The sequence below is a fragment of the Triticum dicoccoides genome, chromosome 2A, assembly GCF_002162155.2.
Source record: "Triticum dicoccoides isolate Atlit2015 ecotype Zavitan chromosome 2A, WEW_v2.0, whole genome shotgun sequence".
NCBI classification, from domain to species: domain Eukaryota; kingdom Viridiplantae; phylum Streptophyta; class Magnoliopsida; order Poales; family Poaceae; genus Triticum; species Triticum dicoccoides.
In genome coordinates this window covers 473,349,893-473,366,188 of record NC_041382.1, presented here as the reverse complement: position 1 = coordinate 473,366,188, position 16,296 = coordinate 473,349,893, and positions in this window count along the sequence as shown.

The following is a 16,296-nucleotide window of genomic DNA, read 5'->3' as shown; positions in this document are numbered from 1 at the left end:
TCAAACTAGCGCTCAAGTCGAGCGCGTCAATCAGATTCTCGAAGATATGCTCAGGGCTTGTGTTATCTCTTTCGGTATGAAGTGGGAAGATTGTCTTCCATATACCGAGTTCTCCTACAACAACAACTTTCAAGCGAGTTCGGGAAAGGCCCCATTTGAAATTCTCTATCGTAGGAAGTGTCGTACTCCTCTCAACTGGTCATAGACGGGTGAACGTCAACTTCTTGGAAATGACTTGATCACAGAGGCAGAGGAAATGTGCAAAGTCATTCGTGATAACCTCAAAGCAGCGCAATCATGCCAGAAGAGCTACTATGATAGTAAGCATCATGATTTGGCTTTCGAGATCGGAGACCATGTTTACCTCCGCATCTCTCCAATGAAAGGTACTCATCACTTTGGTATCAAAGGGAAGCTTGCCCCTAGATACATGGGTCCTTTCAAGATCGTCAGCAAGAGAGGCGATCTCGCCTATCAACTCGAGCTTCCCTCCAACTTTGCTAATGTGCACGACGTGTTCCATGTCTCTCAGCTCCGCAAGTGCTTCAAGACTCCTGACCGCACCGTCAACTTCGAAGACATTGATCTCCAAGAAGACCTTTCTTATCGTGAGCACCTTGTTGCTATTCTTGAAGAAACTGAGCGCAAGACTCGCAATAAGTCAATCAAATTCCTCAAAGTCAAGTGGTCACATCATTCCGACCGTGAAGCCACCTGGGAACGCGAGGATCACCTCCGTTCTAAGTACCCGGCGTTTTTCCAGTCCTAGATCTCGGGACGAGGTCCTTTCGTAGTGGTGGAGTGTTGTAACACCCCGGATGTATTTTACCTTATATGTATCCCAACTCTTGCTGTTTCAGGCCTAAGTTATTTTATTTTCCTCGGGTTCGGGTTTCTGTCTCATGTGTGTTGTTTCCTTTGTCATGCATCTCATATCATGTCATCATGTGCATTGCATTTGCATACGTGTTCGTCTCATGCATCCGAGCATTTTCCTCGTTGTCCATTTTGCATTCCGGCGCTCCTATCTCCTCCGGTGGTCCTTTCTACCTCTTTTCGTGTGTGGGGGTTAAACATTTCCGGATTGGACCGAGACTTGCCAAGCGGCCTTGGTTTACTACCGGTAGACCGCCTGTCAAGTTTCGTGCCATTTGGACTTCGTTTGACACTCCAACGGTTAACCGAGGGACCGAGAAGGCCTCGTTCGTGTTGCAGCCCAACACCCTTCCAATTTGTCCCAAAACCCACTAAAACCCTTCTATCACCTACAGCGCTCGATCATGATCGCGTGGCCAAAAACCGTGCTCAATTTGGAGCCTCCTAGCTCCTCCTACCTATAAAACTAGGTCTCCTCCAAAAATTCCCGGATCCCCTCCTTCCAAAACCCTAGATCTTTCCCTCCGCGCGGCCGGACACGTCTGGTCCGGCCGGACACGCCGCCGCCGCCAACTAGGGAGCGCCACGTGGCTCCCCGCCACCCGCCGCCGCCATGGCCCGCGCGGCCCAGCGCCGGCCCCCGAGCCCGTTTGCTCCCGCGCTGCCATCGCGCTTCGTCCCCGTCGCCCACGGGCTAGCGCCGCCGTCGGATCTTGCTCCGATCGCCGCACGCCATCGCCGGCGGCTGCCTCGCACCTCGACTCCGACCCCCTCCGCCTCGGTCGCCGACCGGCCACCGCAACATCGCCCGCGTCCGCGCCGCCCTTGCCTCCCCGACGCCGCGCCCGCCGTCCCGTGCTCCGGCGAGAGCAACGCCGGCGAGCCCCACCGACCTCCTCTGGCCGGCGAGCCCGTCAAGTCTGTCTACCTCCAGCAAACCTCGAAAGTCGCGCTCCGGTGAACAGTGCACGCGTTAGATCCAGATCCAGATCGGGAGAGGGTTGACTTTTTCATCCCCGAACCCTAATTCTTTTGCAAACTTTGGCATGCTATAACTCCGCCTCCATTGCTCTGATTTGTGCATGTAGCATATCAAAATGTTCGTCTCGACGAGTACATCATTTTATCTCATTGCATCATTTTCATTTGAGCTCATCTTGATGCCCGAAATGCTGTTGGAAGAGGGCTATGTGATAAATTTGGCAGATCTGTTTCATCAAATAGCTATTTGTCATTTTTTCCATGATTAATGTGTGCATGATATGCTCCTGAGCTCTACATTAGTTTTGTTATATGCCATGCCATCTTTACAGAGGTGCTTACCATGTATTTTTGTGATATTTTTAGTGACTAGCACAAGCTTGCAAAGTATCGTAATCGGTAATGCTGATTTCAGGGACTTAGAATTTCACAAGTCCTTGTCCTGATTTTGTCGTTATGCCATATGTTCATGTTGTTTCCTAGTGATCCGTGCCTCTTTTGAGGATAATCAGTAAGGATGATTTGTTAATATTGTGGTGCTCTATCCATCCATGTCTTTGTTTGCATTTATGGAGCACCCTAGCTTGAGTCAATCGAGCTCTACTTTTGCTATTTCGTGAAACCTGGCAGATTGATGACATGATTAGCGATTTTGCCGACGATGTTGCTATTGATCCGTGCATGCTATGTTGTTGTTCTTGCCATGTCTAGCTCCTATGCCATGTCTTCTTGATGGGTGTATGCTTAGTTTGTCATTCCATGCTCTGTAGTGAGTGCGTCGAGCTCGTGAACATGCCTACTCGTTAACTGATTTGCATGCTCCAGTTTTTCACTAAGTCTGAAATCTTTTTATGTTTTTGCCATGTTCACATGCTTGCAATTGTATTTTCTGATCCCTTTTGGCTCAAGGTCACTATGGGTCTTTTGTTAAGTGCTTTGAGTAGCTTCATGTCATGCCTTGCTTTGCCATGTTAAGTTCCTGTAGCTTGTAGTTTTCATGCTCTAAAGTGTGCTTCCTGATGATAAATCCCAGACTTGTGTTAATTTCACCGTCTGAAACCTGTTATCGTTTGCACTTTTGCCATGCTTGTTTGAACCTGTTAATGGATGAATTAGCCATAGCTCAGTGTTCATCTTTTGTCAAGCATCATGAGTTGATCCCTGCCATCTATTTTGTTGTCATGTTTGAGTGCTGTAGTACGTTTGTCTTGATGCATTTAGTTGGTCACTTGCTGTTTATCGCAGACCGGTGCCATATTTGTTTCACTTGCCATTTCCAAACCGTGCATCCGATTCCGGTGTTCTTTATATCGATTTCAACCAAAATCACATCACCTTTCCAGTGGCACTCTTGGATTTCCAAGTTGAAGCCAGGTTAAATCATTCCTTGTCAAATCTTGCATATGCATCACATACCGCATCCCGCATATCATACCATGTTTGCATCATGTTGTTTGAGCATTGCACGTGTTTGATTGTGTTCCGTTTGCTTGTTCTTGTTTGGGTAGAGCCGGGAGACGAGTTTGCGAACGAGGAGCCCGTTGATTTCACTGACGAGGATCAAGTCAACTCTGACAACTTTGCAGGAAAGATGATCATACCCTCAAAATCACTTCTATCTTTGCTTGCTAGATGCTCGCTCTTTTGCTATGCCTATGCTACGATACCTACCACTTGCTTACCATGCCTCCCAAATTGCCATGTCAAACCTCGAACCCACCATGTCCTAGCAAACCGTTGATTGGCTATGTTACCGCTTTGCTCAGCCCCTCTTATAGCGTTGCTAGTTGCAGGTGAAGATTGGAGATCGTTCCTTGTTGGAATATTGTTTATTGTTGGGATATCACTATATTATCTTGTTATCTCAATGCACCTATATACATGGTAAAGGGTGGAAGGCTCGGACTTTTGCCTAGTGTTTTGTTCCACTCTTGCCGCCCTAGTTTCCGTCATATCGGTGTTATGTTCCCGGATTTTGCGTTCCTTACGCGGTTGGGTTATAATGGGAACCCCTTGACAGTTCGCCTTGAATAGAACTCTTCCAGCAATGCCCAACTTTGGTTTTACCATTCGCCACCTAGCCTTTTTTTCCCTTGGGTTCCGCGGACTCAAGGGTCATCTTTATTTAAACCCCGGGGCCAGTGCTCCTCTGAGTGTTGGTCCAACCTGTCAGCTGCCAGTGGCCACCAGGGGCAACTCTGGGCTGGCCTACCGGAACCTTGGACAATCCGGTGTGCCCTGAGAATGAGATATGTACAGCTCCTATCGGGATTTGTCGGCACATTCGGGCGGTGTTGCTGGTTTAGTTTTACCATTGTCGGGGATGTCTTGTAACCGGGATTCCAAGCCTGATAGGGTCTTCCCGCTAGAAGGAATATCCTTCGTTGACCGTGAGAGCTTGTGATGGGCTAAGTTGGGACTCCCCTGCAGGGATTTGAACTTTTGAAAGTCGTGCCCGCGGTTATGGGCAGATGGGAATTTATTAATGTCCGGTTGTAGATAACATGAAACTTAACTTAATTAAAATGAATCAGCCGCGTGTGTTACCGTGATGGTCTTTTCTCGGCGAAGTTCGGGAGGTGAACACGGTGTTGGAGTAATGTTTGACGTAGGTTATTCTAGGATCACTTCTTGGTCATGGTTCTTCGTTCGTGCTTTGCCTTCTCTTCTCGCTCTCTTTTGCGAATAGGTTAGCCACCATATATGCTAGTCGCTTGCTGCAGCTCCACATATTACCTTGCCTTTACCTATAAGCTTAAATAGTCTTGATCGCGAGGGTGCGAGATTGTTGAGTCCCCGTGACTCACAGATTACTTCCAAAACCAGATGCAGGGACCGGTGATACCGCTCTAGACGATGCGCTTCAGCTCAAGTGGGAGTTCGATGAAGACTCTCGTCGTTACTATGTGTCTTTCCCAGAGGATCAGTAGTGGTGCCCAGTTGGGGCGATCAGGGACTTTGTCGCATGTGGGGTTTGATCTTTATTTTGGTACCGTAGTTGGACCATGAGTGTATTGGATGATTGTAATGTTATTCATCTATTTGTGTGACGTGGTGAGTGTAATCCAACTATGTACCTTTTCCCCTATTATCTATTTACATGGGTTGTTGTGAAGATTACCTTACTTGCAACATTGCTTTCAATGCGGTTATGCCTTTAAGTCGTGCTTCGACACGTAGGAGATATAGCCATATCGAGGGCGTTTCACCTCAAGATCCTGCGCCAGCCTCGCCTTCCTGCACCACTTTGTCTCGGCTGTTCGACCCAAGCCATCCTCGCATCGCGGTCTTCATCTGCCAAGGACACCAAGGCCTTTCCGTGGATGCGTCAAGTACCCTGCTGCCCTATGGTATCGCCAAGAACGCGTTCCGCGACGACCGGTGTTTTCTAAGAACGCCAAGTACCCCTTCAGTTTGGCAAGACCGGCAAGTTCGTCTTCACTGAACGTTCACACGACCGCAACCGGGACCTTGTTCCACTATGTTTTGGACACGCCAAGTTCCTCGAAGGCACCGATGCCTAGTATGTCTCAAGACCCGGATCGACAAGTACCACGACGTCAGGAGCCCTCGGATCCATCAAGTCCGACTACCTTCGTGTGTACCACTACCGTCGCCCCGAAGACGTTGGAGTAATCAAGTACCTCTCTGAACGAACGTGAAAGACTACCGTCGCAAGAACGGGACCGGAAAGTCCGAAGACCCCAAGTACCACAACACCGATGACATGAACGTCTATGGAAACTCGTGCAACGATAAACATGTACCACTACCGTCGTCGAGATCGCGAGAACCTCTACCGTCGACCCTAGAGCGTGCGAGAACGACTACTTCCACTACCACCGTCGCGAGAACGCCTACTTCCTCTACTTTGCACAGAACGAGAACTGTCCCGCTTGCATGCTTCAAAAGGTATAACCTCAAGACGACGTCCGTGAACGAATGCTTGCGATGTTTCAGATGCTCGTGTTTGCACCGTGTCCAAATTGTCACTCGTTTCCTTTTCGCCAACTCGTGGGACACCCGGAATCCGGGAGCGCCCCACCATCTTTTGCACGCCTCCGCACACTTCTCCTTTGCATCGGTATCTCAATCGAGTTACCGGAACCGGAACGTTGCCGTGGCACCGTTATCGTTATCGTTGCCGTGGCACCGCTTTTCGTTTCCGCCACGATGACAAAATGCTTCATAATGCTCTTATCAACTTTTAATAAACATTGCATAAAGTTGTTCATGTCATCCGCATCATGATAACAACAATTAAAATGTTTAAATTGTTGTTGCAATAAATTACTAATGCATATGGGGTTTTACCGGATTCGTTATTTGTTATATCCGGCCCCATTTAAATTGATTAGATAGTATAGTTTTGTTATGCTTCACCTCTTGCCATGTTAATGAACATGTAATATTGTTGGGTACCTAAACGAGATCGAACTAAATAAGTCATGTGGTGTTTCGTTAATATGCAACTCGTTGCATATTGGGCTGCACTTAACTTGTAGTTTTGTTTGTGCACTTTGCCATGCCATGCATATTTAAACCAGACATGCATCATGCTTGATTGTGCATCATGCCATGTCAATGTGATGGTTGTTTACTATGTTGTTTGCTTCTTTCCGGGTTGCTTCTCGCGTTAGCTTCGGTTTCGTTCCGGAGTTGTGAGGATCCGTTCATCTACGTCTGTTTGTCTTCTTCATGGACTCGTTCTTCTTCCTTGCGGGATCTCAAGCAAGATGACCATACCCTCGAAATCACTTCTATCTTTGCTTGCTAGTTGCTCGCTCTGTTTCTATGCCTATGCTACGGTACCTACCACTTGCTTTATCATGCCTCCCATATTGCCATGTCAAACCTCTAACCCACCTTGTCCTAGCAAACCGTTGTTTGGCTATGATACCGCTTTGCTCAGCCCCTCTTATAGCGTTGTTAGTTGCAGGTGAAGATTGGAGTTTGTTCCTTGTTGGAGCATGCTTATTGTTGGGATATCACAATATCTCTTATTTACTTTAATGCACCTATATACTTGGTAAAGGGTGGAAGGCTCGGCCTTGTGCCTCATGTTTTGTTCCACTCTTGCCGCCCTAGTTTTCGTCATACCGGTGTTATGTTCCTTGATTTTGCGTTCCTTACGCGGTTGGGTTATAATGGGAACCCCTTGACAGTTCGCCTTGAATAAAACTCCTCCAGCAAGGCCCAACCTTGGTTTTACCATTTGCCACCTAAGCCTTTTTCCCTTGGGTTCTGCAGACTCAACGGTCATCTTTATTTAAACCCCCGGGCTAGTGCTCCTCTGAGTGTTGGTCCAAACTAGAGCACCGCGTAGGGCCATCCCTTGGCAACTTGGGTTACGTCGGCTCCTGTACGCTTAGCTTATCCGGTGTGCCCTGAGAACGAGATATGTGCAACTCCTATCGGGATTTGTCGGCACAGCGGGTGGTCTTGCTGGTCTTGTTTTACCATTGTCGAAATGTCTTGTAACCGGGATTCCGAGTCTGATCGGGTCTTCCTGGGAGAAGGAATATCCTTCATTGACCGTGAGAGCTTGTGATGGGCTAAGTTGGGACACCCCTACAGGGATTTGAACTTTCGAAAGTCATGCCCGCGGTTATGGGCAGATGGGAATTTGTTAATGTCCGGTTGTAGAGAACTTGACACTTAACTTAATTAAAATGCATCAACTGCGTGTGTAGCCGTGATGGTCTCTTCTTGGCGGGGTCCGGGAAGTGAACACGGTGTTGGAGTTATGCTTGAACGTAAGTAGTCTAGGATCACTTCTTGATCATAGACTCTTGATCATGCTTTGCCTTCTCTTCTCGCTCTCATTTGCGTAAGTTAGCCACCATATTTGCTAGTGCTTGCTGCAACTCCACCTCATACCTTTTACCCTTCCTATAAGCTTAAATAGTCTTGATCGCGAGGATGTGAGATTGCTGAGTCCCCGTGACTCACAGATACTTCCAAACCCAGTTTGCAGGTGCCGATGATACCGTGCAGGTGACGCAACCGAGCTCAAGGAGGAGCTCGATGAAGATCGTGTTCGTTATGTTGTTCCGTTTCTAGTTGATCAGTAGTGGAGCCCAGTTGGGACGATCGGGGATCTGTAGCATTAGGGGTAGTCTTCTTTTATTTTGGTTCCGTAGTCGGACCTTGATTGTATCTGGTTGATGTAATGTTATATTCATGTATTGTGTGAAGTGGCGATTGTAAGCCAACTATGTATCCCTTTCCTTATTCATTACATGGGTGTGTGAAGCTTACCTCTCTTGCGACATTGCCATCAATGCGGTTATGCCTCTAAGTCGTGCTCCGACACATGGGAGATATAGCCGCATCGAGGGTGTTACAAGTTGGTAATCAGAACCTTCCCCGACTTAGGAGCCCCCTGCTTGATCGAATCGTTGGCGTTGTTGAGTCTAGAAAAATGTTTTGAGTCATTTAGGAATATATATATCGGAGAGTAGGATTCTTTTTACTCCTCAGTCTCTTCGTCGCTCTGGTGAGGCATCCTGACGCAGAGTTCTGACTCTTCTCTTCTCAAATTTTACTAATTTTTTTAGGAATACGCGGGTATCTTGGAATCGTTCCGATGGATTTGTGATGAGAACATTGTTCTTGGTGCCTCCTGACATTTAGGGGTTGTGGCTGTGTCCCGGGGAGTTGAGCTCCGAGGTGTTGTCGTCACAATTTTATCGTTGCGGTTCTGGAATACCCGAGTTTCGCCGACATCGAAAATCTCTTTTATGCAATTGTTGGTGAGATAACCTCGACGCCACCCAGTACTGGGGCGGGAGTTCGGGAGTATTGCCACAACTCGCATAACGGATGCTTTTCGAAGGTTGAGGTAAACGATTTCTGAAGGTTTCTTGGTTATGTGTTGAAGGATGGATACAGGCATACAGCTGGATGTAGGATTTGTTAGTTTTGGGTGAGATATTATGCTTCCCCTGTATCCCCAACACCTGATTGCATAACCAGAAAGTTTCGGGAGTTTATAAGTGGGAATTCAAGTAGCTCTTAGGATATCTTTCTGACAGATGTATGATATGAAATTGGGGTTCGACGTCTAGTGGTACGCCTATCCACGGTTGGTTTTACAGTGGTCTCATTGTGTCTTAAAGAGTCCTTGGCTATGCTGACTCGGGGATGCTTTGTATGTCATGTGCACTACCTTGTACATGATGGTGTTGTATGATCGAGCCCGTGTAGGCCCCACCACGAAAACTTCGGACGAAATCTCTATCATATGTTTGTTCCGGCTTATTCTGCAAGCCAATCCTTTGTTTTTGTTTTGAGTTTGTGGTATTCGAGTTGCTTCGAAGTCAAATGTTGATTCCATACCTTTCCCAAGCAGTGTTCTCATATATCTATGTGGATGCTAATCCTTCTTGATCATCGAGATTGTCATGTCAATCCTTGTCAACCGGCGTGTTTCCCTTCAAGTGGATCCGATCTTTTTCAACATCCGCAAGATTCAATCTCAACTTCCTCAATGGTGTTCGTTTCATCCATCCCAAGTTGTCTTTGTTGTCCCACCCTCCCACCCCTTGTTCCTTTAAGGACTTAGATTTCTTAATCATGTATCCTTTTATTGATGGGAAGTCTCTCCATTCCTTTCCGTTAGTGTTCTTACACGGTGGTTCTCTTGAAGATGCTCTACTAGTTCATCATTCTTCATTCTTTTCCTTCTCCGATGGATTCAATTCAAGCCTTGATATTGAGCATAGTCCTTTCATTTTGCCCAATGTTTTTCTTATGCCGGTGCACCTCTTAATCATTCCCCACTTGCTATTCAATCGTTCCAGAGTGCTGAAGATATCTTAGAAGATTCGTGTTTTCATTCCTAATCTGTTCAAGATATTACGAGGTCTTATCTCATTCAAGCCATTTAAATCAACCGGTGCAACATCTTTTAGGTAATCATTTCAACGGTGTTTCTTTTGAGTGGGCCCTAAACCACAGGTCTTTTCCCAGGATCTTACCTGACTCTTCTAATTTTATCGGAGTTATTCTCAAATTCATTTAAAGTTGACGTAAGAATGATTTGTCATCAGTCAAATGTCTTTCTACAAGATCTTTCAAATTCTTTTCATCGTTTGGCTCAACCTTTAAATTCGTCATCCCGGAGTACCTCAAAAATTCATGGTGGTGTTTATCCTCATCATTCTCGGATTTTGAAGACCGAAGAAGAGTTTTTCCTCCATATCTTATCTATTCTCTCAAAGATTCACTGTTCTAGCTTGATGTCATCCTCTCATAATTGTTTTCGATTGTGAGAATTCTTTTCACCTATCCGGAGCATTTCATGAGTTGTTTTCATTTATTTCCTCCGAAGGCCATCACTTCAGAAGAATTATTCATTACAGCTTTCAGATCTCTTTTTCAATTCTTACTGGTGCATCCTTCAAGTGTTCTCTAATCAGCTCGGGATCTCTTCGTTCACTTGCATCTAAATTCTCTCAAGAATCTTCATTCGTTCTCTAATTCTTACCGGTGATTCATCCCTTTACTTCGTTCATTTCCAATTCTTACGGTGGTTCATTTAAGATTTCTTCTTCCTTCGTTTATCATATCAATGCATTCTTGTTTTCCAAATTCTACTGGTGGATCGTTGAAGACCTACTCAAGTTGCGCTATATCTATCTTAATCCTTTCTGCGAGAATAAGTAGTATGCCAAATCCATTGCTTGTCATCAATTAAATTGGTGAAGGATACACATAACATAATTCTTATTCTTGTTTCATCCTAGTGATAAATCCTTTCCTTTGGAGTTTGTTCATGATGAATAAATTCTTGATTTTCTTTTGTTCATATTTTCTTTCTTGAAGTTCCAAGCTCTAATTATCACGGAGATCCATCTAAATCATTAAAAGGTTTCACCTTGTGTTTTCAACTTCTCTTTCCTTTTGTTTGATTATTCTTTTCTTACCAGAGATCATCATGGAGGTTCTACATGATGGTTCATAAAGGATTTAATTCCTTCTCCAAGTTTTTCATCAAGATTCTTTTCTAAGAAGCTCAAGCTTTCTTCATATTGTAATCCGGAGTGCAATTCTTTCTACCGTATCATTGGAGGTGGTATTATGTCATTCTTGATAATTTGACTTCATGTTTCATGATTCACACGTTGTTAAGAATGAGGTATTTTAAATCCATCAATATCTTCATTGGAATTATCTTGGGTTATATTTAACTTTCTCTAAGGATTGTTGCTAATTATGGTGCTTATAAATGATCCAAATTATTCATTTATCCTCCCGGTGAAATAAGTTTCTCATCTCCTTGTTGATATCAATCCAATCTATTATTTTTCATGAGTGGCAGAATTTCACCTCATAGTTTTGAGATGTTTTTCCTTAAGCTCACAACAAGCTTATCCTTTTTGTTGTGGTTAATCCAACAACTCCGTTCGACCCTTCTCCTAAGGATGCCTTTTCAAGCTCTTTTGTGACAGGAGTTGGCATTTTCTTCTCCATTCTTTTATTTCAACGATCCATCTTCTATTCTCTCTTCTGGAGGCGTTGTGATGTTGCTATTTTCTCTCATCATCTCGGATGGTGTTCTTTTCGTGCTTACCCATTTAACCAGAGTGTTGTGCCCCTTTTCTCAAGTCATTTTCATCCTATCAAGTCTTGCATCTCTTTTCAACCGGAGAGCTATACGAATTTGTTCTTCCTTGTTCCTCTTTTCTAACGGAGTGTTTCCAACTTCGTTCATCTCTGTTGTATTCTTTCTTTCAATTTGTTCAACTTTTCAAGGTTCTTTGGTTTCTCTCATTTGTCAAAGAAGCAACTTTATTTTACCTCTTCCTCTTCCGTTTTCTATACGGTGCCATTCTAGATCTCGGGACGAGATCCTCTCGTAGTGGTGGAGTGTTGTGACGCCCCGAGACCGATGTGTCAGGTGTCCTCCAGTTATTCACTATGTTGCTTTGTCATTCGCTTGCGTGTTGCATCTTGTCATGTCATCATTACGTCATATCATTAATCTTTTGCAACTCAACTAAATAAACGGCATGGATCTTTGATCCATTTAAACCGAGGGAAGTCACATGGTGATTATCTTTACAACATATCCTCTCGATATTTAGAGAGCTATAGTAAATATTCCAATTATTTGGATTTACCGCAAACACACTTGCAAAATATCCCAATGCCTTTGTTATCTTAATTCTCGGTCTCCAACATGGCCATATATTTCTTTCATCATATTTCGGAGCACCACCAAAAATCCGAACATTTTTGGACCTTCCCAACCCTCACTTCATATTCAAATCATTTGAATTTAAATCAAATGAGTTTGAATTTAAATATCTCAATCTTGGCCTTTTCTATTTTATCGGAACAAGCACATTTTTGCGACCTCAAGAAAATTATCCGTTGCCTAGGTTCCTTCCCTAATCTTTCATGTCTCTCTTTTCTTTCTTTCTTTCTTTCTTTCTTTCTTTCTTCTGCTAAAAGAAAATAAGTAATTTCAGAATGAGAGAAGGAGCCCAACAGCCAGCAGACCTCCTGACCTTTTCCCTCTCCCCACCTAAGTGGCCTGAGGCCCAGCCGCCGGCCTCTAAGGCCCATCTGCACCGAAGGTCAGCCCGGTCCATCTCCTCGCTAACCCTAACGTCGACCGAACCCACTCCCCTCGTTCTCTCGATCCCATCTCATCCTCTCCCTCTCGTCCTCCCACGCCGCCGCAGCACGCATGCCCTCACCCATTGAGCCAGGAGGTCGTGCTCGATCCCCCTCTCTCCCTCGCAGCCTCGATCCTCTCCCTCGATGCCCATCCAGCGCCGCCTCCCTCGCAGCCTCGCTCTCTCCTTCATCCTCTCCCCTGCACCGCTTCGCCAGGGAGAGCAACTCCCCAGCACGCGCGCCCCCTCTCTTCCATTCTTCCCGCTCCAGTCCCTCGTTGTCGCCACTCACTCCTCACGCCATGAGAGCCCCGTGCCCGATCCCTTACCTCCTCCCGTCGACCCTCTCCCTCTCGTCTCCTAGCATCGTCGCACGCTTCACACCAGGGAGAGGAGCTCCCGTGCTCGACGCCACGGGCGCACCAAGGGCGCCTCCCATGGCCGCCGTTGCCCGCCGCTCCGGCCGTCTTCGCCGGAGTACCACCAGGAAGCCGGGCCTCTGCTGCGCGCGTCCCGCCTCCCTCATCGCTCCCGCTCCTTCGCTGCTACCCGTTGTCGTTGCCGCGGCCGGCCCCTCCTTCGCTGCCGACCATGGCCTGCCCCTTGTTGTGTCGTGCTGTTACATGCCTGGGCCCTGTGACCTCAAGCTCCTGCGCCAGCCTCGCCTTCCTGCACCACTTTGTCTCGGCCGTTCGACCCAAGCCATCCTCGCATCGCGGTCTTCATCTGCCAAGGACGCCAAGACCTTTTCGTGGATGCGTCAAGTACCCTGCTGCCCTACGGTATCACCAAGAACGCGTTCCGTGGCGATCGGTGTTTTCGAAGAACGCCAAGTACCCCTTCAGCTCGGCAAGACCGGCAAGTTCATCTTCACTGAACGTTCACACGACCGCAACAGGGACCTTGTTCCGCTATGTTTTGTACACGCCGAGTTCCTCGAAGGCACCGATGCCTAGTATGTCTCAAGACCCAGATCGACAAGTACCACGACGTCCGGAGCCCTCGGATCCATCAAGTCTGACTACCTTCGTGTGTACCACTACCATCGCCCCGAAGACGTTGGAGTCATCAAGCACCTCTCCGAACGAACGTGAAAGACTACCGTCGCAAGAACGGGACCAGAAAGTCCAAAGACCCCAAGTACCACAACACCGATGACATGAACGTCTACGGAAACTCGTGCAACGATAAACATGTACTACTACCGTCACCGAGATCGTGAGAACCTCTACCGTCGACCCTAGAGCGTGCGAGAATGACTAGCTCCACTACCGCCGTCGCGAGAACGCCTACTTCCTCTACTTTGCACCGAACGAGAACTGTCCCGCTTGCACGCTTCGAAAGGTATAACCTCGAGACGACGTCCGTGAATGAATGCTTGCGATGTTTGAGATGCTCGTGTTTGCACCGTGTCCAAATTGTCACTCGTTTCCTTGTCGCCAACTCGTGGGACACCTGTAATCCGGGAGCGCCCCACCATCTTTTGCACGCCTCCGCACACTTCTCCTTTGCATCGGTATCTCAATCGAGTTACCGGAACCGGAACGTTGTCGTGGCACCGTTATCGTTATCGTTGTCGTGGCACCGCTTTTCATTTCCGCCACGATGACAAAATGCTTCATAATGCTCTTGTCAACTTTTAATAAACATTGCATAAACTTGTTCATGTCATCCGCATCATGATAACAACAATTAAAATGTTTAAATTGTTGTTGCAATAAATTACTAATGCATATGGGGTTTTACCGGATTCATTATTTGTTATATCCGGCCCCATTTAAATTGATTAGATAGTATAGTTTTGTTATGCTTCACCTCTTGCCATGTTAATCAGCATTTAATATTGTTGGGTATCTAAACGAGATCGAACTAAATAAGTCACGTGGTGTTTCGTCAATATGCAACTCGTTGCATATTGGGCTGCACTTAACTTGTAGTTTTGTTTCTGCACTTTGCCATGCCATGCATATTTAAACCGGACATGCGTCATGCTTGATTGTGCATCATGCCATGTCTATGTGATGGTTGTTTACTATGTTGTTTGCTTCTTTCCGGGTTGCTTCTCGCGTTAGCTTCGGTTTCGTTCCGGAGTTGTGAGGATCCGTTCATCTACGTCCGTTTGTCTTCTTCATGGACTCGTTCTTCTTCCTTGCAGGATCTCAGGCAAGATGACCATACCCTCGAAATCACTTCTATCTTTGCTTGCTAGTTGCTCGCTCTGTTGCTATGCCTATGCTACGATACCTACCACTTGCTTTATCATGCCTCCCATATTACCATGTCAAACCTCTAACCCACCTTGTCCTAGCAAACCATTGTTTGGCTATGATACCGCTTTGCTCAGCCCCTCTTATAGCGTTGTTAGTTGCAGGTGAAGATTGGAGTTTGTTCCTTGTTGGAGCATGCTTATTGTTGGGATATCACAATATCTCTTATTTACTTTAATGCACCTATATACTTGGTAAAGGGTGGAAGGCTCGGCCTTATGCCTCGTGTTTTGTTCCACTCTTGCCGCCCTAGTTTTCGTCATACCGGTGTTATGTTCCTTGATTTTGCGTTCCTTACGCGGTTGGGTTTTAATGGGAACCCCTTGACAGTTCGCCTTGAATAAAACTCCTCCAGCAAGGCCCAACCTTGATTTTACCATTTGCCACCTAAGCCTTTTTCCCTTGGGTTCTGCAGACTCAAGGGTCATCTTTATTTAAACCCCCGGGCCAGTGCTCCTCTGAGTGTTGGTCCAAACTAGAGCACCGCGTAGGGCCATCCCTTGGCAACTTGGGTTACGTCGGCTCCTGTACGCTTAGCTTATCCGGTGTGCCCTGAGAACGAGATATGTGCAGCTCCTATCGGGATTTGTCGGCACAGCGGGTGGTCTTGCTGGTCTTGTTTTACCATTGTCGAAATGTCTTGTAACCGGGATTCTGAGTCTGATCGGGTCTTCCTGGGAGAAGGAATATCCTTCGTTGACCGTGAGAGCTTGTGATGGTCTCAGTTGGGACACCCCTGCAGGGATTTGAACTTTCGAAAGCCATGCCCGCAGTTATGGGCAGATGGGAATTTGTTAATGTCTGGTTGTAGAGAACTTGACACTTAACTTAATTAAAATGCATCAACCGCGTGTGTAGCCGTGATGGTCTCTTCTCGGTGGGGTCCGGGAAGTGAACACGGTGTTGGAGTTATGCTTGAACGTAAGTAGTCTAGGATCACTTCTTGATCATAGACTCTCGATCGTGCTTTGCCTTCTCTTCTCGCTCTCATTTGCGTAAGTTAGCCACCATATTTGCTAGTGCTTGCTGCAACTCCACCTCATACCTTTTACCCTTCCTATAAGCTTAAATAGTCTTGATCGCGAGGATGTGAGATTGCTGAGCCCCCGTGACTCACAGATACTTCCAAACCCAGTTTGCAGGTGCCGATGATACCGTGCAGGTGACGCAACCGAGCTCAAGGAGGAGCTCGATGAAGATCGTGTTTGTTATGTTGTTTCGTTTCTAGTTGATCAGTAGTGGAGCCCAGTTGGGACGATCAGGGATCTGTAGCATTAGGGGTAGTCTTCTTTTATTTTGGTTCCGTAGTCGGACCTTGATTGTATCTGGTTGATGTAATGTTATATTCATGTATTGTGTCAAGTGGCGATTGTAAGCCAACTATATATCCCTTTCCTTATTCATTACATGGGTTGTGTGAAGATTACCTCTCTTGCGATATTGCCTTCAATGCGGTTATGCCTCTAAGTCGTGCTCCGACACGTGGGAGATATAGCCGCATCGAGGGTGTTACAAGCTGCTTATATATTGGTCATCAAGATCTA